Genomic DNA, 21,844 nt, shown 5'->3' with positions numbered 1-21,844 from the left:
ACATTCAATGATGTACCATCTTGCATAGCATGCAAACACCACATCAGTGCATTTAAAAATACTTTTGTAGAATAATAAATATGATGAATACATTGTTGTCACGGGATAACCATAAACTGAGGAGCTGCAAACAGTGCTGTGTCAGCTACATACAATAACATTTAACTCAAAGAAATATCAAAAGAAGAGCATCATCATATTAAAGTTTCTAGTCAACATAAGAGTTGCACCATAGCAGCTTATGGTGCTTTCTGCTCAGATTGTGCCTCCAATCCCACATTGACTTTTTTAGTTCTTTGCAATTTTAAAAAACAATTCCTGCTCAAAGCTAGCTTTTCAAAACCATTCAACCTATTACATTTATTTCTCTAACCTGTGAATGTGGTCCATGTTCTCTTTTCCTCATTCCCATCATGATACTCCCTTTCCGGAAACCAAGTTCACTTCTTTATCCAGCCCACCCATCCAAGGTCACCAAATCTATGAAGCAATTCTGCTTTTTCTCACATTCTCTCCATGTACAAGATACCTTGTATCAATTGAATGGACAGCAGGAGAGGTGAATATTTATGGTTAGTGGGGGTGGGGTTTTGAAGATTAACCTCATTTGACTAAGAGCCGGGGTATCTGGGAGAAAAAGTATTTTAAGGGGGATGAAGTTCATATCTCCTTGGTGAAATTTCTAGAGCCTTATTTCATCCTTTCTGTGGATGCAGACTCAGTCGGAACAGACGTCCTAGTCCTCGCTCTGCCTTTCAAAGGAACTCTAAATATGCATGGCTTATTTGGCTTTGCCCGGCAGGGCTTGCCCGGCGGGGTGAGAATGGCGTTTGTCAGGCGTTCGTCAGGCGATCGGAAGGGGTGAGGCAATAGTTTATGGTTCAATGGTTTTCATGAAGTCTTCTTGATAAGATGAAAGATGGAAAGGGAAGCTTGTCAATAAGCAAACTTAAGACAAGGTGTGACTCCTAGAAAGAATGACTTAAAAACAACATACAGAAACACACATATAAAAAGGCCCTGATGAGGCTTGAACTCATGACCCCTGGTTTACAAGACCAGTGCTCTGCCACTGAGCTACAAGGCCGGTATGCCTGCAGTTTGTAAATCGCAACATGTATTCTTACTGCGGTATGAAGATATCTATGATTTTGAGACTCTGTATGGAAATGCAGTTGCATTTGAATGTCTACATGCGTGCACAAATCGAAGAGCATGCTTAAGACACTTTTCTTGAAAGTAGGAAAAACTCCATTTTGATTTGAGAACATAAGAGTATTCACATTTATGACCATACTGAAAGCTCTAGTGAGTATGTCCGCAATCAGTGACAGATAGAGAACTCACTTATTAGAAGTGATCTGTCTCTGTGGGGCAGACAAATGTAAACACTCATACACTTGAGACGGCTGAAACTTTAGGAGTAAGAAATGCTTTTTTATCAGTCTATCTATCCAAACTGGTTGGAAGGCCAGGAGTGAGGAATAGGCAATCCTCTGGACACTTCATGAAAGATCTAATTTCAATTAAGCACAAAATACTTCCCTTTATTTGACATAAATGCCATACTGGAATAGTCAGTTGGGCCCTTCTAGTGGATTATGGCAGTGTCTTGAAAGAGAGTGTAATTGTACTACAAGACATGCTCACCTTCAAAAGAGTGTCTGATGGCTTTCCGACGAAGGTGGGATTCGAACCCACGCGTGCAGAGCACAATGGATTAGCAGTCCATCGCCTTAACCACTCGGCCACCTCGTCTGCCTTAGGAGCCTATATTTCATTTTTGGTGAAATTCTAACTATGTGCTAATTAAAAATAAGCATAAGTTTATCCTAGACTGTGTCAGAACGGCAAATGTATGGGGTGTTCAATAGACAGAGCACACGATATAGCAGAATTATCAAATCTATTCCATTTGGACTGTATTTTTAATAGTCATGATAACATGCTAGCATGTGAGTCGATCTTGCACAGTGAATAATGGAGCAGTGCAGTATCTACTTGGTTAGCACTAGATGGCTCAAATGGGGAGAAATGAAAACAGTGAGCTCCAGTGGCGCAATCGGTTAGCGCGCGGTACTTATACAGCAGTACTTGCACTGAGCCATGCCGAGGTTGTGAGTTCGAGCCTCACCTGGAGCAGTTGATTGGTTTTCATAAACCATTTCACTAAAAGTAAAGATTAGACTCAGAATAAAGACGGCTCTTGCTATAGAGTCTTAACTTCTTTTCAGGATCTGCGTGTCCGACTCCTCCAGGTGCCAAATATCACATATCCTATGCGATGCTCCTTATAAACATTCAATGATGTACCATCTTGCATAGCATGCAAACACCACATCAGTGCATTTAAAAATACTTTTGTAGAATAATAAATATGATGAAAACATTGTTGTCACGGGATAACCATAAACTGAGGAGCTGCAAACAGTGCTGTGTCAGCTACATACAATAAAATGTAACTCAAAGAAATATCAAAAGAAGAGCATCATCATATTAAAGTTTCTAGTCAACATAAGAGTTGCACCATAGCAGCTTATGGTGCTTTCTGCTCAGATTGTGCCTTCAATCCCACATTGACTTTTTTAGTTCTTTGCAATTTTAAAAAACAATTCCTGCTCAAAGCTAGCTTTTCAAAACCATTCAACCTATTACATTTATTTCTCTAACCTGTGAATGTGGTCCATGTTCTCTTTTCCTCATTCCCATCATGATACTCCCTTTCCGGAAACCAAGTTCACTTCTTTATCCAGCCCACCCATCCAAAGTCACCAAATCTATGAAGCAATTCTGCTTTTTCTCACATTCTCTCCATGTACAAGATACCTTGTATCAATTGAATGGACAGCAGGAGAGGTGAATATTTATGGTTAGTGGGGGTGGGGTTTTGAAGATTAACCTCATTTGACTAAGAGCCGGGGTATCTGGGAGAAAAAGTATTTTAAGGGGGATGAAGTTCATATCTCCTTGGTGAAATTTCTAGAGCCTTATTTCATCCTTTCTGTGGATGCAGACTCAGTCGGAACAGACGTCCTAGTCCTCGCTCTGCCTTTCAAAGGAACTCTAAATATGCATGGCTTATTTGGCTTTGCCCGGCAGGGCTTGCCCGGCGGGGTGAGAATGGCGTTTGTCAGGCGTTCGTCAGGCGATCGGAAGGGGTGAGGCAATAGTTTATGGTTCAATGGTTTTCATGAAGTCTTCTTGATAAGATGAAAGATGGAAAGGGAAGCTTGTCAATAAGCAAACTTAAGACAAGGTGTGACTCCTAGAAAGAATGACTTGAAAACAACATACAGAAACACACATATAAAAAGGCCCTGATGAGGCTTGAATTCATGACCCCTGGTTTACAAGACCAGTGCTCTGCCACTGTGCTACAAGGCCAGTCTGCCTGCAGTTTGTAAATCGCAACATGTATTCTTACTGCGGTATGAAGATATCTATGATTTTGAGACTCTGTATGGAAATGCAGTTGCATTTGAATGTCTACATGCGTGCACAAATCGAAGAGCATGCTTAAGACACTTTTCTTGAAAGTAGGAAAAACTCCATTTTGATTTGAGAACATAAGAGTATTCACATTTATGACCATACTGAAAGCTCTAGTGAGTATGTCCGCAATCAGTGACAGATAGAGAACTCACTTATTAGAAGTGATCTGTCTCTGTGGGGCAGACAAATGTAAACACTCATACACTTGAGACGGCTGAAACTTTAGGAGTAAGAAATGCTTTCTTATCAGTCTATCTATCCAAACTGGTTGGAAGGCCAGGAGTGAGGAATAGGCAATCCTCTGGACACTTCATGAAAGATCTAATTTCAATTAAGCACAAAATACTTCCCTTTATTTGACATAAATGCCATAATGGAATAGTCAGTTGGGCCCTTCTAGTGGATTATGGCAGTGTCTTGAAAGAGAGTGTAATTGTACTACAAGACATGCTCACCTTCAAAAGAGTGTCTGATGGCTTTCCGACGAAGGTGGGATTCGAACCCACGCGTGCAGAGCACAATGGATTAGCAGTCCATCGCCTTAACCACTCGGCCACCTCGTCTGCCTTAGGAGCCTATATTTCATTTTTGGTTAAATTCTAACTATGTGCTAATTAAAAATAAGCATAAGTTTATCCTAGACTGTGTCAGAACGGCAAATGTATGGGGTGTTCAATAGACAGAGCACACGATATAGCAGAATTATCAAATCTATTCCATTTGGACTGTATTTTTAATAGTCATGATAACATGCTAGCATGTGAGTCGATCTTGCACAGTGAATAATGGAGCAGTGCAGTATCTACTTGGTTAGCACTAGATGGCTCAAATGGGGAGAAATGAAAACAGTGAGCTCCAGTGGCGCAATCGGTTAGCGCGCGGTACTTATACAGCAGTACTTGCACTGAGCCATGCCGAGGTTGTGAGTTCGAGCCTCACCTGGAGCAGTTGATTGGTTTTCATAAACCATTTCACTAAAAGTAAAGATTAGACTCAGAATAAAGACGGCTCTTGCTATAGAGTCTTAACTTCTTTTCAGGATCTGCGTGTCCGACTCCTCCAGGTGCCAAATATCACATATCCTATGCGATGCTCCTTATAAACATTCAATGATGTACCATCTTGCATAGCATGCAAACACCACATCAGTGCATTTAAAAATACTTTTGTAGAATAATAAATATGATGAATACATTGTTGTCACGGGATAACCATAAACTGAGGAGCTGCAAACAGTGCTGTGTCAGCTACATACAATAAAATGTAACTCAAAGAAATATCAAAAGAAGAGCATCATCATATTAAAGTTTCTAGTCAACATAAGAGTTGCACCATAGCAGCTTATGGTGCTTTCTGCTCAGATTGTGCCTCCAATCCCACATTGACTTTTTTAGTTCTTTGCAATTTTAAAAAACAATTCCTGCTCAAAGCTAGCTTTTCAAAACCATTCAACCTATTACATTTATTTCTCTAACCTGTGAATGTGGTCCATGTTCTCTTTTCCTCATTCCCATCATGATACTCCCTTTCCGGAAACCAAGTTCACTTCTTTATCCAGCCCACCCATCCAAGGTCACCAAATCTATGAAGCAATTCTGCTTTTTCTCACATTCTCTCCATGTACAAGATACCTTGTATCAATTGAATGGACAGCAGGAGAGGTGAATATTTATGGTTAGTGGGGGTGGGGTTTTGAAGATTAACCTCATTTGACTAAGAGCCGGGGTATCTGGGAGAAAAAGTATTTTAAGGGGGATGAAGTTCATATCTCCTTGTTGAAATTTCTAGAGCCTTATTTCATCCTTTCTGTGGATGCAGACTCAGTCGGAACAGACGTCCTAGTCCTCGCTCTGCCTTTCAAAGGAACTTTAAATATGCATGGCTTATTTGGCTTTGCCCGGCAGGGCTTGCCCGGCGGGGTGAGAATGGCGTTTGTCAGGCGTTCGTCAGGCGATCGGAAGGGGTGAGGCAATAGTTTATGGTTCAATGGTTTTCATGAAGTCTTCTTGATAAGATGAAAGATGGAAAGGGAAGCTTGTCAATAAGCAAACTTAAGACAAGGTGTGACTCCTAGAAAGAATGACTTGAAAACAACATACAGAAACACACATATAAAAAGGCCCTGATGAGGCTTGAACTCTCATGACCCCTGGTTTACAAGACCAGTGCTCTGCCACTGAGCTACAAGGCCGGTCTGCCTGCAGTTTGTAAATCGCAACATGTATTCTTACTGCGGTATGAAGATATCTATGATTTTGAGACTCTGTATGGAAATGCAGTTGCATTTGAATGTCTACATGCGTGCACAAATCGAAGAGCATGCTTAAGACACTTTTCTTGAAAGTAGGAAAAACTCCATTTTGATTTGAGAACATAAGAGTATTCACATTTATGACCATACTGAAAGCTCTAGTGAGTATGTCCGCAATCAGTGACAGATAGAGAACTCACTTATTAGAAGTGATCTGTCTCTGTGGGGCAGACAAATGTAAACACTCATACACTTGAGACGGCTGAAACTTTAGGAGTAAGAAATGCTTTCTTATCAGTCTATCTATCCAAACTGGTTGGAAGGCCAGGAGTGAGGAATAGGCGATCCTCTGGACACTTCATGAAAGATCTAATTTCAATTAAGCACAAAATAATTCCCTTTATTTGACATAAATGCCATAATGGAATAGTCAGTTGGGCCCTTCTAGTGGATTATGGCAGTGTCTTGAAAGAGAGTGTAATTGTACTACAAGACATGCTCACCTTCAAAAGAGTGTCTGATGGCTTTCCGACGAAGGTGGGATTCGAACCCACGCGTGCAGAGCACAATGGATTAGCAGTCCATCGCCTTAACCACTCGGCCACCTCGTCTGCCTTAGGAGCCTATATTTCATTTTTGGTGAAATTCTAACTATGTGCTAATTAAAAATAAGCATAAGTTTATCCTAGACTGTTTCAGAACGGCAAATGTATGGGGTGTTCAATAGACAGAGCACACGATATAGCAGAATTATCAAATCTATTCCATTTGGACTGTATTTTTAATAGTCATGATAACATGCTAGCATGTGAGTCGATCTTGCACAGTGAATAATGGAGCAGTGCAGTATCTACTTGGTTAGCACTAGATGGCTCAAATGGGGAGAAATGAAAACAGTGATCTCCAGTGGCGCAATCGGTTAGCGCGCGGTACTTATACAGCAGTACTTGCACTGAGCCATGCCGAGGTTGTGAGTTCGAGCCTCACCTGGAGCAGTTGATTGGTTTTCATAAACCATTTCACTAAAAGTAAAGATTAGACTCAGAATAAAGACGGCTCTTGCTATAGAGTCTTAACTTCTTTTCAGGATCTGCGTGTCCGACTCCTCCAGGTGCCAAATATCACATATCCTATGCGATGCTCCTTATAAACATTCAATGATGTACCATCTTGCATAGCATGCAAACACCACATCAGTGCATTTAAAAATACTTTTGTAGAATAATAAATATGATGAATACATTGTTGTCACGGGATAACCATAAACTGAGGAGCTGCAAACAGTGCTGTGTCAGCTACATACAATAAAATTTAACTCAAAGAAATATCAAAAGAAGAGCATCATCATATTAAAGTTTCTAGTCAACATAAGAGTTGCACCATAGCAGCTTATGGTGCTTTCTGCTCAGATTGTGCCTCCAATCCCACATTGACTTTTTTAGTTCTTTGCAATTTTAAAAAACAATTCCTGCTCAAAGCTAGCTTTTCAAAACCATTCAACCTATTACATTTATTTCTCTAACCTGTGAATGTGGTCCATGTTCTCTTTTCCTCATTCCCATCATGATACTCCCTTTCCGGAAACCAAGTTCACTTCTTTATCCAGCCCACCCATCCAAGGTCACCAAATCTATGAAGCAATTCTGCTTTTTCTCACATTCTCTCCATGTACAAGATACCTTGTATCAATTGAATGGACAGCAGGAGAGGTGAATATTTATGGTTAGTGGGGGTGGGGTTTTGAAGATTAACCTCATTTGACTAAGAGCCGGGGTATCTGGGAGAAAAAGTATTTTAAGGGGGATGAAGTTCATATCTCCTTGGTGAAATTTCTAGAGCCTTATTTCATCCTTTCTGTGGATGCAGACTCAGTCGGAACAGACGTCCTAGTCCTCGCTCTGCCTTTCAAAGGAACTCTAAATATGCATGGCTTATTTGGCTTTGCCCGGCAGGGCTTGCCCGACGGGGTGAGAATGGCGTTTGTCAGGCGTTCGTCAGGCGATCGGAAGGGGTGAGGCAATAGTTTATGGTTTAATGGTTTTCATGAAGTCTTCTTGATAAGATGAAAGATGGAAAGGGAAGCTTGTCAATAAGCAAACTTAAGACAAGGTGTGACTCCTAGAAAGAATGACTTAAAAACAACATACAGAAACACACATATAAAAAGGCCCTGATGAGGCTTGAACTCATGACCCCTGGTTTACAAGACCAGTGCTCTGCCACTGAGCTACAAGGCCGGTATGCCTGCAGTTTGTAAATCGCAACATGTATTCTTACTGCGGTATGAAGATATCTATGATTTTGAGACTCTGTATGGAAATGCAGTTGCATTTGAATGTCTACATGCGTGCACAAATCGAAGAGCATGCTTAAGACACTTTTCTTGAAAGTAGGAAAAACTCCATTTTGATTTGAGAACATAAGAGTATTCACATTTATGACCATACTGAAAGCTCTAGTGAGTATGTCCGCAATCAGTGACAGATAGAGAACTCACTTATTAGAAGTGATCTGTCTCTGTGGGGCAGACAAATGTAAACACTCATACACTTGAGACGGCTGAAACTTTAGGAGTAAGAAATGCTTTTTTATCAGTCTATCTATCCAAACTGGTTGGAAGGCCAGGAGTGAGGAATAGGCAATCCTCTGGACACTTCATGAAAGATCTAATTTCAATTAAGCACAAAATACTTCCCTTTATTTGACATAAATGCCATAATGGAATAGTCAGTTGGGCCCTTCTAGTGGATTATGGCAGTGTCTTGAAAGAGAGTGTAATTGTACTACAAGACATGCTCACCTTCAAAAGAGTGTCTGATGGCTTTCCGACGAAGGTGGGATTCGAACCCACGCGTGCAGAGCACAATGGATTAGCAGTCCATCGCCTTAACCACTCGGCCACCTCGTCTGCCTTAGGAGCCTATATTTCATTTTTGGTGAAATTCTAACTATGTGCTAATTAAAAATAAGCATAAGTTTATCCTAGACTGTGTCAGAACGGCAAATGTATGGGGTGTTCAATAGACAGAGCACACGATATAGCAGAATTATCAAATCTATTCCATTTGGACTGTATTTTTAATAGTCATGATAACATGCTAGCATGTGAGTCGATCTTGCACAGTGAATAATGGAGCAGTGCAGTATCTACTTGGTTAGCACTAGATGGCTCAAATGGGGAGAAATGAAAACAGTGAGCTCCAGTGGCGCAATCGGTTAGCGCGCGGTACTTATACAGCAGTACTTGCACTGAGCCATGCCGAGGTTGTGAGTTCGAGCCTCACCTGGAGCAGTTGATTGGTTTTCATAAACCATTTCACTAAAAGTAAAGATTAGACTCAGAATAAAGACGGCTCTTGCTATAGAGTCTTAACTTCTTTTCAGGATCTGCGTGTCCGACTCCTCCAGGTGCCAAATATCACATATCCTATGCGATGCTCCTTATAAACATTCAATGATGTACCATCTTGCATAGCATGCAAACACCACATCAGTGCATTTAAAAATACTTTTGTAGAATAATAAATATGATGAATACATTGTTGTCACGGGATAACCATAAACTGAGGAGCTGCAAACAGTGCTGTGTCAGCTACATACAATAAAATGTAACTCAAAGAAATATCAAAAGAAGAGCATCATCATATTAAAGTTTCTAGTCAACATAAGAGTTGCACCATAGCAGCTTATGGTGCTTTCTGCTCAGATTGTGCCTTCAATCCCACATTGACTTTTTTAGTTCTTTGCAATTTTAAAAAACAATTCCTGCTCAAAGCTAGCTTTTCAAAACCATTCAACCTATTACATTTATTTCTCTAACCTGTGAATGTGGTCCATGTTCTCTTTTCCTCATTCCCATCATGATACTCCCTTTCCGGAAACCAAGTTCACTTCTTTATCCAGCCCACCCATCCAAAGTCACCAAATCTATGAAGCAATTCTGCTTTTTCTCACATTCTCTCCATGTACAAGATACCTTGTATCAATTGAATGGACAGAAGGAGAGGTGAATATTTATGGTTAGTGGGGGTGGGGTTTTGAAGATTAACCTCATTTGACTAAGAGCCGGGGTATCTGGGAGAAAAAGTATTTTAAGGGGGATGAAGTTCATATCTCCTTGGTGAAATTTCTAGAGCCTTATTTCATCCTTTCTGTGGATGCAGACTCAGTCGGAACAGACGTCCTAGTCCTCGCTCTGCCTTTCAAAGGAACTCTAAATATGCATGGCTTATTTGGCTTTGCCCGGCAGGGCTTGCCCGGCGGGGTGAGAATGGCGTTTGTCAGGCGTTCGTCAGGCGATCGGAAGGGGTGAGGCAATAGTTTATGGTTCAATGGTTTTCATGAAGTCTTCTTGATAAGATGAAAGATGGAAAGGGAAGCTTGTCAATAAGCAAACTTAAGACAAGGTGTGACTCCTAGAAAGAATGACTTGAAAACAACATACAGAAACACACATATAAAAAGGCCCTGATGAGGCTTGAATTCATGACCCCTGGTTTACAAGACCAGTGCTCTGCCACTGTGCTACAAGGCCAGTCTGCCTGCAGTTTGTAAATCGCAACATGTATTCTTACTGCGGTATGAAGATATCTATGATTTTGAGACTCTGTATGGAAATGCAGTTGCATTTGAATGTCTACATGCGTGCACAAATCGAAGAGCATGCTTAAGACACTTTTCTTGAAAGTAGGAAAAACTCCATTTTGATTTGAGAACATAAGAGTATTCACATTTATGACCATACTGAAAGCTCTAGTGAGTATGTCCGCAATCAGTGACAGATAGAGAACTCACTTATTAGAAGTGATCTGTCTCTGTGGGGCAGACAAATGTAAACACTCATACACTTGAGACGGCTGAAACTTTAGGAGTAAGAAATGCTTTTTTATCAGTCTATCTATCCAAACTGGTTGGAAGGCCAGGAGTGAGGAATAGGCAATCCTCTGGACACTTCATGAAAGATCTAATTTCAATTAAGCACAAAATACTTCCCTTTATTTGACATAAATGCCATACTGGAATAGTCAGTTGGGCCCTTCTAGTGGATTATGGCAGTGTCTTGAAAGAGAGTGTAATTGTACTACAAGACATGCTCACCTTCAAAAGAGTGTCTGATGGCTTTCCGACGAAGGTGGGATTCGAACCCACGCGTGCAGAGCACAATGGATTAGCAGTCCATCGCCTTAACCACTCGGCCACCTCGTCTGCCTTAGGAGCCTATATTTCATTTTTGGTGAAATTCTAACTATGTGCTAATTAAAAATAAGCATAAGTTTATCCTAGACTGTGTCAGAACGGCAAATGTATGGGGTGTTCAATAGACAGAGCACACGATATAGCAGAATTATCAAATCTATTCCATTTGGACTGTATTTTTAATAGTCATGATAACATGCTAGCATGTGAGTCGATCTTGCACAGTGAATAATGGAGCAGTGCAGTATCTACTTGGTTAGCACTAGATGGCTCAAATGGGGAGAAATGAAAACAGTGAGCTCCAGTGGCGCAATCGGTTAGCGCGCGGTACTTATACAGCAGTACTTGCACTGAGCCATGCCGAGGTTGTGAGTTCGAGCCTCACCTGGAGCAGTTGATTGGTTTTCATAAACCATTTCACTAAAAGTAAAGATTAGACTCAGAATAAAGACGGCTCTTGCTATAGAGTCTTAACTTCTTTTCAGGATCTGCGTGTCCGACTCCTCCAGGTGCCAAATATCACATATCCTATGCGATGCTCCTTATAAACATTCAATGATGTACCATCTTGCATAGCATGCAAACACCACATCAGTGCATTTAAAAATACTTTTGTAGAATAATAAATATGATGAATACATTGTTGTCACGGGATAACCATAAACTGAGGAGCTGCAAACAGTGCTGTGTCAGCTACATACAATAAAATGTAACTCAAAGAAATATCAAAAGAAGAGCATCATCATATTAAAGTTTCTAGTCAACATAAGAGTTGCACCATAGCAGCTTATGGTGCTTTCTGCTCAGATTGTGCCTTCAATCCCACATTGACTTTTTTAGTTCTTTGCAATTTTAAAAAACAATTCCTGCTCAAAGCTAGCTTTTCAAAACCATTCAACCTATTACATTTATTTCTCTAACCTGTGAATGTGGTCCATGTTCTCTTTTCCTCATTCCCATCATGATACTCCCTTTCCGGAAACCAAGTTCACTTCTTTATCCAGCCCACCCATCCAAAGTCACCAAATCTATGAAGCAATTCTGCTTTTTCTCACATTCTCTCCATGTACAAGATACCTTGTATCAATTGAATGGACAGCAGGAGAGGTGAATATTTATGGTTAGTGGGGGTGGGGTTTTGAAGATTAACCTCATTTGACTAAGAGCCGGGGTATCTGGGAGAAAAAGTATTTTAAGGGGGATGAAGTTCATATCTCCTTGGTGAAATTTCTAGAGCCTTATTTCATCCTTTCTGTGGATGCAGACTCAGTCGGAACAGACGTCCTAGTCCTCGCTCTGCCTTTCAAAGGAACTCTAAATATGCATGGCTTATTTGGCTTTGCCCGGCAGGGCTTGCCCGGCGGGGTGAGAATGGCGTTTGTCAGGCGTTCGTCAGGCGATCGGAAGGGGTGAGGCAATAGTTTATGGTTCAATGGTTTTCATGAAGTCTTCTTGATAAGATGAAAGATGGAAAGGGAAGCTTGTCAATAAGCAAACTTAAGACAAGGTGTGACTCCTAGAAAGAATGACTTGAAAACAACATACAGAAACACACATATAAAAAGGCCCTGATGAGGCTTGAATTCATGACCCCTGGTTTACAAGACCAGTGCTCTGCCACTGTGCTACAAGGCCAGTCTGCCTGCAGTTTGTAAATCGCAACATGTATTCTTACTGCGGTATGAAGATATCTATGATTTTGAGACTCTGTATGGAAATGCAGTTGCATTTGAATGTCTACATGCGTGCACAAATCGAAGAGCATGCTTAAGACACTTTTCTTGAAAGTAGGAAAAACTCCATTTTGATTTGAGAACATAAGAGTATTCACATTTATGACCATACTGAAAGCTCTAGTGAGTATGTCCGCAATCAGTGACAGATAGAGAACTCACTTATTAGAAGTGATCTGTCTCTGTGGGGCAGACAAATGTAAACACTCATACACTTGAGACGGCTGAAACTTTAGGAGTAAGAAATGCTTTCTTATCAGTCTATCTATCCAAACTGGTTGGAAGGCCAGGAGTGAGGAATAGGCAATCCTCTGGACACTTCATGAAAGATCTAATTTCAATTAAGCACAAAATACTTCCCTTTATTTGACATAAATGCCATAATGGAATAGTCAGTTGGGCCCTTCTAGTGGATTATGGCAGTGTCTTGAAAGAGAGTGTAATTGTACTACAAGACATGCTCACCTTCAAAAGAGTGTCTGATGGCTTTCCGACGAAGGTGGGATTCGAACCCACGCGTGCAGAGCACAATGGATTAGCAGTCCATCGCCTTAACCACTCGGCCACCTCGTCTGCCTTAGGAGCCTATATTTCATTTTTGGTTAAATTCTAACTATGTGCTAATTAAAAATAAGCATAAGTTTATCCTAGACTGTGTCAGAACGGCAAATGTATGGGGTGTTCAATAGACAGAGCACACGATATAGCAGAATTATCAAATCTATTCCATTTGGACTGTATTTTTAATAGTCATGATAACATGCTAGCATGTGAGTCGATCTTGCACAGTGAATAATGGAGCAGTGCAGTATCTACTTGGTTAGCACTAGATGGCTCAAATGGGGAGAAATGAAAACAGTGAGCTCCAGTGGCGCAATCGGTTAGCGCGCGGTACTTATACAGCAGTACTTGCACTGAGCCATGCCGAGGTTGTGAGTTCGAGCCTCACCTGGAGCAGTTGATTGGTTTTCATAAACCATTTCACTAAAAGTAAAGATTAGACTCAGAATAAAGACGGCTCTTGCTATAGAGTCTTAACTTCTTTTCAGGATCTGCGTGTCCGACTCCTCCAGGTGCCAAATATCACATATCCTATGCGATGCTCCTTATAAACATTCAATGATGTACCATCTTGCATAGCATGCAAACACCACATCAGTGCATTTAAAAATACTTTTGTAGAATAATAAATATGATGAATACATTGTTGTCACGGGATAACCATAAACTGAGGAGCTGCAAACAGTGCTGTGTCAGCTACATACAATAAAATGTAACTCAAAGAAATATCAAAAGAAGAGCATCATCATATTAAAGTTTCTAGTCAACATAAGAGTTGCACCATAGCAGCTTATGGTGCTTTCTGCTCAGATTGTGCCTCCAATCCCACATTGACTTTTTTAGTTCTTTGCAATTTTAAAAAACAATTCCTGCTCAAAGCTAGCTTTTCAAAACCATTCAACCTATTACATTTATTTCTCTAACCTGTGAATGTGGTCCATGTTCTCTTTTCCTCATTCCCATCATGATACTCCCTTTCCGGAAACCAAGTTCACTTCTTTATCCAGCCCACCCATCCAAGGTCACCAAATCTATGAAGCAATTCTGCTTTTTCTCACATTCTCTCCATGTACAAGATACCTTGTATCAATTGAATGGACAGCAGGAGAGGTGAATATTTATGGTTAGTGGGGGTGGGGTTTTGAAGATTAACCTCATTTGACTAAGAGCCGGGGTATCTGGGAGAAAAAGTATTTTAAGGGGGATGAAGTTCATATCTCCTTGTTGAAATTTCTAGAGCCTTATTTCATCCTTTCTGTGGATGCAGACTCAGTCGGAACAGACGTCCTAGTCCTCGCTCTGCCTTTCAAAGGAACTTTAAATATGCATGGCTTATTTGGCTTTGCCCGGCAGGGCTTGCCCGGCGGGGTGAGAATGGCGTTTGTCAGGCGTTCGTCAGGCGATCGGAAGGGGTGAGGCAATAGTTTATGGTTCAATGGTTTTCATGAAGTCTTCTTGATAAGATGAAAGATGGAAAGGGAAGCTTGTCAATAAGCAAACTTAAGACAAGGTGTGACTCCTAGAAAGAATGACTTGAAAACAACATACAGAAACACACATATAAAAAGGCCCTGATGAGGCTTGAACTCTCATGACCCCTGGTTTACAAGACCAGTGCTCTGCCACTGAGCTACAAGGCCGGTCTGCCTGCAGTTTGTAAATCGCAACATGTATTCTTACTGCGGTATGAAGATATCTATGATTTTGAGACTCTGTATGGAAATGCAGTTGCATTTGAATGTCTACATGCGTGCACAAATCGAAGAGCATGCTTAAGACACTTTTCTTGAAAGTAGGAAAAACTCCATTTTGATTTGAGAACATAAGAGTATTCACATTTATGACCATACTGAAAGCTCTAGTGAGTATGTCCGCAATCAGTGACAGATAGAGAACTCACTTATTAGAAGTGATCTGTCTCTGTGGGGCAGACAAATGTAAACACTCATACACTTGAGACGGCTGAAACTTTAGGAGTAAGAAATGCTTTCTTATCAGTCTATCTATCCAAACTGGTTGGAAGGCCAGGAGTGAGGAATAGGCAATCCTCTGGACACTTCATGAAAGATCTAATTTCAATTAAGCACAAAATACTTCCCTTTATTTGACATAAATGCCATAATGGAATAGTCAGTTGGGCCCTTCTAGTGGATTATGGCAGTGTCTTGAAAGAGAGTGTAATTGTACTACAAGACATGCTCACCTTCAAAAGAGTGTCTGATGGCTTTCCGACGAAGGTGGGATTCGAACCCACGCGTGCAGAGCACAATGGATTAGCAGTCCATCGCCTTAACCACTCGGCCACCTCGTCTGCCTTAGGAGCTTATATTTCATTTTTGGTGAAATTCTAACTATGTGCTAATTAAAAATAAGCATAAGTTTATCCTAGACTGTTTCAGAACGGCAAATGTATGGGGTGTTCAATAGACAGAGCACACGATATAGCAGAATTATCAAATCTATTCCATTTGGACTGTATTTTTAATAGTCATGATAACATGCTAGCATGTGAGTCGATCTTGCACAGTGAATAATGGAGCAGTGCAGTATCTACTTGGTTAGCACTAGATGGCTCAAATGGGGAGAAATGAAAACAGTGATCTCCAGTGGCGCAATCGGTTAGCGCGCGGTACTTATACAGCAGTACTTGCACTGAGCCATGCCGAGGTTGTGAGTTCGAGCCTCACCTGGAGCAGTTGATTGGTTTTCATAAACCATTTCACTAAAAGTAAAGATTAGACTCAGAATAAAGACGGCTCTTGCTATAGAGTCTTAACTTCTTTTCAGGATCTGCGTGTCCGACTCCTCCAGGTGCCAAATATCACATATCCTATGCGATGCTCCTTATAAACATTCAATGATGTACCATCTTGCATAGCATGCAAACACCACATCAGTGCATTTAAAAATACTTTTGTAGAATAATAAATATGATGAATACATTGTTGTCACGGGATAACCATAAACTGAGGAGCTGCAAACAGTGCTGTGTCAGCTACATACAATAAAATTTAACTCAAAGAAATATCAAAAGAAGAGCATCATCATATTAAAGTTTCTAGTCAACATAAGAGTTGCACCATAGCAGCTTATGGTGCTTTCTGCTCAGATTGTGCCTCCAATCCCACATTGACTTTTTTAGTTCTTTGCAATTTTAAAAAACAATTCCTGCTCAAAGCTAGCTTTTCAAAACCATTCAACCTATTACATTTATTTCTCTAACCTGTGAATGTGGTCCATGTTCTCTTTTCCTCATTCCCATCATGATACTCCCTTTCCGGAAACCAAGTTCACTTCTTTATCCAGCCCACCCATCCAAGGTCACCAAATCTATGAAGCAATTCTGCTTTTTCTCACATTCTCTCCATGTACAAGATACCTTGTATCAATTGAATGGACAGCAGGAGAGGTGAATATTTATGGTTAGTGGGGGTGGGGTTTTGAAGATTAACCTCATTTGACTAAGAGCCGGGGTATCTGGGAGAAAAAGTATTTTAAGGGGGATGAAGTTCATATCTCCTTGGTGAAATTTCTAGAGCCTTATTTCATCCTTTCTGTGGATGCAGACTCAGTCGGAACAGACGTCCTAGTCCTCGCTCTGCCTTTCAAAGGAACTCTAAATATGCATGGCTTATTTGGCTTTGCCCGGCAGGGCTTGCCCGACGGGGTGAGAATGGCGTTTGTCAGGCGTTCGTCAGGCGATCGGAAGGGGTGAGGCAATAGTTTATGGTTCAATGGTTTTCATGAAGTCTTCTTGATAAGATGAAAGATGGAAAGGGAAGCTTGTCAATAAGCAAACTTAAGACAAGGTGTGACTCCTAGAAAGAATGACTTAAAAACAACATACAGAAACACACATATAAAAAGGCCCTGATGAGGCTTGAACTCATGACCCCTGGTTTACAAGACCAGTGCTCTGCCACTGAGCTACAAGGCCGGTATGCCTGCAGTTTGTAAATCGCAACATGTATTCTTACTGCGGTATGAAGATATCTATGATTTTGAGACTCTGTATGGAAATGCAGTTGCATTTGAATGTCTACATGCGTGCACAAATCGAAGAGCATGCTTAAGACACTTTTCTTGAAAGTAGGAAAAACTCCATTTTGATTTGAGAACATAAGAGTATTCACATTTATGACCATACTGAAAGCTCTAGTGAGTATGTCCGCAATCAGTGACAGATAGAGAACTCACTTATTAGAAGTGATCTGTCTCTGTGGGGCAGACAAATGTAAACACTCATACACTTGAGACGGCTGAAACTTTAGGAGTAAGAAATGCTTTTTTATCAGTCTATCTATCCAAACTGGTTGGAAGGCCAGGAGTGAGGAATAGGCAATCCTCTGGACACTTCATGAAAGATCTAATTTCAATTAAGCACAAAATACTTCCCTTTATTTGACATAAATGCCATACTGGAATAGTCAGTTGGGCCCTTCTAGTGGATTATGGCAGTGTCTTGAAAGAGAGTGTAATTGTACTACAAGACATGCTCACCTTCAAAAGAGTGTCTGATGGCTTTCCGACGAAGGTGGGATTCGAACCCACGCGTGCAGAGCACAATGGATTAGCAGTCCATCGCCTTAACCACTCGGCCACCTCGTCTGCCTTAGGAGCCTATATTTCATTTTTGGTGAAATTCTAACTATGTGCTAATTAAAAATAAGCATAAGTTTATCCTAGACTGTGTCAGAACGGCAAATGTATGGGGTGTTCAATAGACAGAGCACACGATATAGCAGAATTATCAAATCTATTCCATTTGGACTGTATTTTTAATAGTCATGATAACATGCTAGCATGTGAGTCGATCTTGCACAGTGAATAATGGAGCAGTGCAGTATCTACTTGGTTAGCACTAGATGGCTCAAATGGGGAGAAATGAAAACAGTGAGCTCCAGTGGCGCAATCGGTTAGCGCGCGGTACTTATACAGCAGTACTTGCACTGAGCCATGCCGAGGTTGTGAGTTCGAGCCTCACCTGGAGCAGTTGATTGGTTTTCATAAACCATTTCACTAAAAGTAAAGATTAGACTCAGAATAAAGACGGCTCTTGCTATAGAGTCTTAACTTCTTTTCAGGATCTGCGTGTCCGACTCCTCCAGGTGCCAAATATCACATATCCTATGCGATGCTCCTTATAAACATTCAATGATGTACCATCTTGCATAGCATGCAAACACCACATCAGTGCATTTAAAAATACTTTTGTAGAATAATAAATATGATGAATACATTGTTGTCACGGGATAACCATAAACTGAGGAGCTGCAAACAGTGCTGTGTCAGCTACATACAATAAAATGTAACTCAAAGAAATATCAAAAGAAGAGCATCATCATATTAAAGTTTCTAGTCAACATAAGAGTTGCACCATAGCAGCTTATGGTGCTTTCTGCTCAGATTGTGCCTTCAATCCCACATTGACTTTTTTAGTTCTTTGCAATTTTAAAAAACAATTCCTGCTCAAAGCTAGCTTTTCAAAACCATTCAACCTATTACATTTATTTCTCTAACCTGTGAATGTGGTCCATGTTCTCTTTTCCTCATTCCCATCATGATACTCCCTTTCCGGAAACCAAGTTCACTTCTTTATCCAGCCCACCCATCCAAAGTCACCAAATCTATGAAGCAATTCTGCTTTTTCTCACATTCTCTCCATGTACAAGATACCTTGTATCAATTGAATGGACAGCAGGAGAGGTGAATATTTATGGTTAGTGGGGGTGGGGTTTTGAAGATTAACCTCATTTGACTAAGAGCCGGGGTATCTGGGAGAAAAAGTATTTTAAGGGGGATGAAGTTCATATCTCCTTGGTGAAATTTCTAGAGCCTTATTTCATCCTTTCTGTGGATGCAGACTCAGTCGGAACAGACGTCCTAGTCCTCGCTCTGCCTTTCAAAGGAACTCTAAATATGCATGGCTTATTTGGCTTTGCCCGGCAGGGCTTGCCCGGCGGGGTGAGAATGGCGTTTGTCAGGCGTTCGTCAGGCGATCGGAAGGGGTGAGGCAATAGTTTATGGTTCAATGGTTTTCATGAAGTCTTCTTGATAAGATGAAAGATGGAAAGGGAAGCTTGTCAATAAGCAAACTTAAGACAAGGTGTGACTCCTAGAAAGAATGACTTGAAAACAACATACAGAAACACACATATAAAAAGGCCCTGATGAGGCTTGAATTCATGACCCCTGGTTTACAAGACCAGTGCTCTGCCACTGTGCTACAAGGCCAGTCTGCCTGCAGTTTGTAAATCGCAACATGTATTCTTACTGCGGTATGAAGATATCTATGATTTTGAGACTCTGTATGGAAATGCAGTTGCATTTGAATGTCTACATGCGTGCACAAATCGAAGAGCATGCTTAAGACACTTTTCTTGAAAGTAGGAAAAACTCCATTTTGATTTGAGAACATAAGAGTATTCACATTTATGACCATACTGAAAGCTCTAGTGAGTATGTCCGCAATCAGTGACAGATAGAGAACTCACTTATTAGAAGTGATCTGTCTCTGTGGGGCAGACAAATGTAAACACTCATACACTTGAGACGGCTGAAACTTTAGGAGTAAGAAATGCTTTCTTATCAGTCTATCTATCCAAACTGGTTGGAAGGCCAGGAGTGAGGAATAGGCAATCCTCTGGACACTTCATGAAAGATCTAATTTCAATTAAGCACAAAATACTTCCCTTTATTTGACATAAATGCCATAATGGAATAGTCAGTTGGGCCCTTCTAGTGGATTATGGCAGTGTCTTGAAAGAGAGTGTAATTGTACTACAAGACATGCTCACCTTCAAAAGAGTGTCTGATGGCTTTCCGACGAAGGTGGGATTCGAACCCACGCGTGCAGAGCACAATGGATTAGCAGTCCATCGCCTTAACCACTCGGCCACCTCGTCTGCCTTAGGAGCCTATATTTCATTTTTGGTTAAATTCTAACTATGTGCTAATTAAAAATAAGCATAAGTTTATCCTAGACTGTGTCAGAACGGCAAATGTATGGGGTGTTCAATAGACAGAGCACACGATATAGCAGAATTATCAAATCTATTCCATTTGGACTGTATTTTTAATAGTCATGATAACATGCTAGCATGTGAGTCGATCTTGCACAGTGAATAATGGAGCAGTGCAGTATCTACTTGGTTAGCACTAGATGGCTCAAATGGGGAGAAATGAAAACAGTGAGCTCCAGTGGCGCAATCGGTTAGCGCGCGGTACTTATACAGCAGTACTTGCACTGAGCCATGCCGAGGTTGTGAGTTCGAGCCTCACCTGGAGCAGTTGATTGGTTTTCATAAACCATTTCACTAAAAGTAAAGATTAGACTCAGAATAAAGACGGCTCTTGCTATAGAGTCTTAACTTCTTTTCAGGATCTGCGTGTCCGACTCCTCCAGGTGCCAAATATCACATATCCTATGCGATGCTCCTTATAAACATTCAATGATGTACCATCTTGCATAGCATGCAAACACCACATCAGTGCATTTAAAAATACTTTTGTAGAATAATAAATATGATGAATACATTGTTGTCACGGGATAACCATAAACTGAGGAGCTGCAAACAGTGCTGTGTCAGCTACATACAATAAAATGTAACTCAAAGAAATATCAAAAGAAGAGCATCATCATATTAAAGTTTCTAGTCAACATAAGAGTTGCACCATAGCAGCTTATGGTGCTTTCTGCTCAGATTGTGCCTCCAATCCCACATTGACTTTTTTAGTTCTTTGCAATTTTAAAAAACAATTCCTGCTCAAAGCTAGCTTTTCAAAACCATTCAACCTATTACATTTATTTCTCTAACCTGTGAATGTGGTCCATGTTCTCTTTTCCTCATTCCCATCATGATACTCCCTTTCCGGAAACCAAGTTCACTTCTTTATCCAGCCCACCCATCCAAGGTCACCAAATCTATGAAGCAATTCTGCTTTTTCTCACATTCTCTCCATGTACAAGATACCTTGTATCAATTGAATGGACAGCAGGAGAGGTGAATATTTATGGTTAGTGGGGGTGGGGTTTTGAAGATTAACCTCATTTGACTAAGAGCCGGGGTATCTGGGAGAAAAAGTATTTTAAGGGGGATGAAGTTCATATCTCCTTGTTGAAATTTCTAGAGCCTTATTTCATCCTTTCTGTGGATGCAGACTCAGTCGGAACAGACGTCCTAGTCCTCGCTCTGCCTTTCAAAGGAACTTTAAATATGCATGGCTTATTTGGCTTTGCCCGGCAGGGCTTGCCCGGCGGGGTGAGAATGGCGTTTGTCAGGCGTTCGTCAGGCGATCGGAAGGGGTGAGGCAATAGTTTATGGTTCAATGGTTTTCATGAAGTCTTCTTGATAAGATGAAAGATGGAAAGGGAAGCTTGTCAATAAGCAAACTTAAGACAAGGTGTGACTCCTAGAAAGAATGACTTGAAAACAACATACAGAAACACACATATAAAAAGGCCCTGATGAGGCTTGAACTCTCATGACCCCTGGTTTACAAGACCAGTGCTCTGCCACTGAGCTACAAGGCCGGTCTGCCTGCAGTTTGTAAATCGCAACATGTATTCTTACTGCGGTATGAAGATATCTATGATTTTGAGACTCTGTAT

The 21,844-nt window shown here is 40.8% G+C and overlaps 24 non-coding genes across 24 annotated transcripts; 9 read left to right on the top strand and 15 right to left on the bottom strand.

Annotated features, from left to right (window-relative positions):
* Nucleotides 1-1,015: 1,015 nt before the first annotated feature.
* TRNAT-UGU (transfer RNA threonine (anticodon UGU)) lies at nt 1,016-1,087 on the bottom strand. The gene has a single exon. It is a non-coding gene; the product is annotated as a tRNA-Thr (tRNA).
* A 589-nt stretch (nt 1,088-1,676) lies between these two features.
* On the bottom strand, nt 1,677-1,758 carry TRNAS-GCU (transfer RNA serine (anticodon GCU)). The gene has a single exon. It is a non-coding gene; the product is annotated as a tRNA-Ser (tRNA).
* A 289-nt stretch (nt 1,759-2,047) lies between these two features.
* On the top strand, nt 2,048-2,142 carry TRNAI-UAU (transfer RNA isoleucine (anticodon UAU)). Its single transcript has 2 exons — nt 2,048-2,085; nt 2,107-2,142. It is a non-coding gene; the product is annotated as a tRNA-Ile (tRNA).
* A 1,831-nt stretch (nt 2,143-3,973) lies between these two features.
* Nucleotides 3,974-4,055, bottom strand: TRNAS-GCU (transfer RNA serine (anticodon GCU)). The gene has a single exon. It is a non-coding gene; the product is annotated as a tRNA-Ser (tRNA).
* Nucleotides 4,056-4,344: 289 nt separating this feature from the next.
* TRNAI-UAU (transfer RNA isoleucine (anticodon UAU)) lies at nt 4,345-4,439 on the top strand. Its single transcript has 2 exons — nt 4,345-4,382; nt 4,404-4,439. It is a non-coding gene; the product is annotated as a tRNA-Ile (tRNA).
* Nucleotides 4,440-5,609: 1,170 nt separating this feature from the next.
* On the bottom strand, nt 5,610-5,683 carry TRNAT-UGU (transfer RNA threonine (anticodon UGU)). Its single transcript has one exon. It is a non-coding gene; the product is annotated as a tRNA-Thr (tRNA).
* A 589-nt stretch (nt 5,684-6,272) lies between these two features.
* Nucleotides 6,273-6,354, bottom strand: TRNAS-GCU (transfer RNA serine (anticodon GCU)). The gene has a single exon. It is a non-coding gene; the product is annotated as a tRNA-Ser (tRNA).
* Nucleotides 6,355-6,643: 289 nt separating this feature from the next.
* On the top strand, nt 6,644-6,738 carry TRNAI-UAU (transfer RNA isoleucine (anticodon UAU)). Its single transcript has 2 exons — nt 6,644-6,681; nt 6,703-6,738. It is a non-coding gene; the product is annotated as a tRNA-Ile (tRNA).
* Nucleotides 6,739-7,908: 1,170 nt separating this feature from the next.
* TRNAT-UGU (transfer RNA threonine (anticodon UGU)) lies at nt 7,909-7,980 on the bottom strand. The gene has a single exon. It is a non-coding gene; the product is annotated as a tRNA-Thr (tRNA).
* Nucleotides 7,981-8,569: 589 nt separating this feature from the next.
* TRNAS-GCU (transfer RNA serine (anticodon GCU)) lies at nt 8,570-8,651 on the bottom strand. The gene has a single exon. It is a non-coding gene; the product is annotated as a tRNA-Ser (tRNA).
* Nucleotides 8,652-8,940: 289 nt separating this feature from the next.
* On the top strand, nt 8,941-9,035 carry TRNAI-UAU (transfer RNA isoleucine (anticodon UAU)). The gene is made up of 2 exons: nt 8,941-8,978; nt 9,000-9,035. It is a non-coding gene; the product is annotated as a tRNA-Ile (tRNA).
* A 1,831-nt stretch (nt 9,036-10,866) lies between these two features.
* Nucleotides 10,867-10,948, bottom strand: TRNAS-GCU (transfer RNA serine (anticodon GCU)). The gene has a single exon. It is a non-coding gene; the product is annotated as a tRNA-Ser (tRNA).
* Nucleotides 10,949-11,237: 289 nt separating this feature from the next.
* Nucleotides 11,238-11,332, top strand: TRNAI-UAU (transfer RNA isoleucine (anticodon UAU)). Its single transcript has 2 exons — nt 11,238-11,275; nt 11,297-11,332. It is a non-coding gene; the product is annotated as a tRNA-Ile (tRNA).
* A 1,831-nt stretch (nt 11,333-13,163) lies between these two features.
* TRNAS-GCU (transfer RNA serine (anticodon GCU)) lies at nt 13,164-13,245 on the bottom strand. Its single transcript has one exon. It is a non-coding gene; the product is annotated as a tRNA-Ser (tRNA).
* A 289-nt stretch (nt 13,246-13,534) lies between these two features.
* TRNAI-UAU (transfer RNA isoleucine (anticodon UAU)) lies at nt 13,535-13,629 on the top strand. The gene is made up of 2 exons: nt 13,535-13,572; nt 13,594-13,629. It is a non-coding gene; the product is annotated as a tRNA-Ile (tRNA).
* A 1,170-nt stretch (nt 13,630-14,799) lies between these two features.
* TRNAT-UGU (transfer RNA threonine (anticodon UGU)) lies at nt 14,800-14,873 on the bottom strand. The gene has a single exon. It is a non-coding gene; the product is annotated as a tRNA-Thr (tRNA).
* A 589-nt stretch (nt 14,874-15,462) lies between these two features.
* On the bottom strand, nt 15,463-15,544 carry TRNAS-GCU (transfer RNA serine (anticodon GCU)). Its single transcript has one exon. It is a non-coding gene; the product is annotated as a tRNA-Ser (tRNA).
* A 289-nt stretch (nt 15,545-15,833) lies between these two features.
* On the top strand, nt 15,834-15,928 carry TRNAI-UAU (transfer RNA isoleucine (anticodon UAU)). Its single transcript has 2 exons — nt 15,834-15,871; nt 15,893-15,928. It is a non-coding gene; the product is annotated as a tRNA-Ile (tRNA).
* Nucleotides 15,929-17,098: 1,170 nt separating this feature from the next.
* TRNAT-UGU (transfer RNA threonine (anticodon UGU)) lies at nt 17,099-17,170 on the bottom strand. The gene has a single exon. It is a non-coding gene; the product is annotated as a tRNA-Thr (tRNA).
* A 589-nt stretch (nt 17,171-17,759) lies between these two features.
* Nucleotides 17,760-17,841, bottom strand: TRNAS-GCU (transfer RNA serine (anticodon GCU)). Its single transcript has one exon. It is a non-coding gene; the product is annotated as a tRNA-Ser (tRNA).
* Nucleotides 17,842-18,130: 289 nt separating this feature from the next.
* On the top strand, nt 18,131-18,225 carry TRNAI-UAU (transfer RNA isoleucine (anticodon UAU)). The gene is made up of 2 exons: nt 18,131-18,168; nt 18,190-18,225. It is a non-coding gene; the product is annotated as a tRNA-Ile (tRNA).
* Nucleotides 18,226-20,056: 1,831 nt separating this feature from the next.
* Nucleotides 20,057-20,138, bottom strand: TRNAS-GCU (transfer RNA serine (anticodon GCU)). The gene has a single exon. It is a non-coding gene; the product is annotated as a tRNA-Ser (tRNA).
* Nucleotides 20,139-20,427: 289 nt separating this feature from the next.
* TRNAI-UAU (transfer RNA isoleucine (anticodon UAU)) lies at nt 20,428-20,522 on the top strand. Its single transcript has 2 exons — nt 20,428-20,465; nt 20,487-20,522. It is a non-coding gene; the product is annotated as a tRNA-Ile (tRNA).
* A 1,170-nt stretch (nt 20,523-21,692) lies between these two features.
* On the bottom strand, nt 21,693-21,766 carry TRNAT-UGU (transfer RNA threonine (anticodon UGU)). Its single transcript has one exon. It is a non-coding gene; the product is annotated as a tRNA-Thr (tRNA).
* Nucleotides 21,767-21,844: the final 78 nt, after the last annotated feature.

Source organism: Lissotriton vulgaris, chromosome 5 (genome assembly GCF_964263255.1).
Source record: "Lissotriton vulgaris chromosome 5, aLisVul1.2, whole genome shotgun sequence".
Classification (NCBI taxonomy): domain Eukaryota; kingdom Metazoa; phylum Chordata; class Amphibia; order Caudata; family Salamandridae; genus Lissotriton; species Lissotriton vulgaris.
Note: the sequence above shows the minus strand (reverse complement) of the source record. Positions and strands in the feature narration are given on the sequence as shown.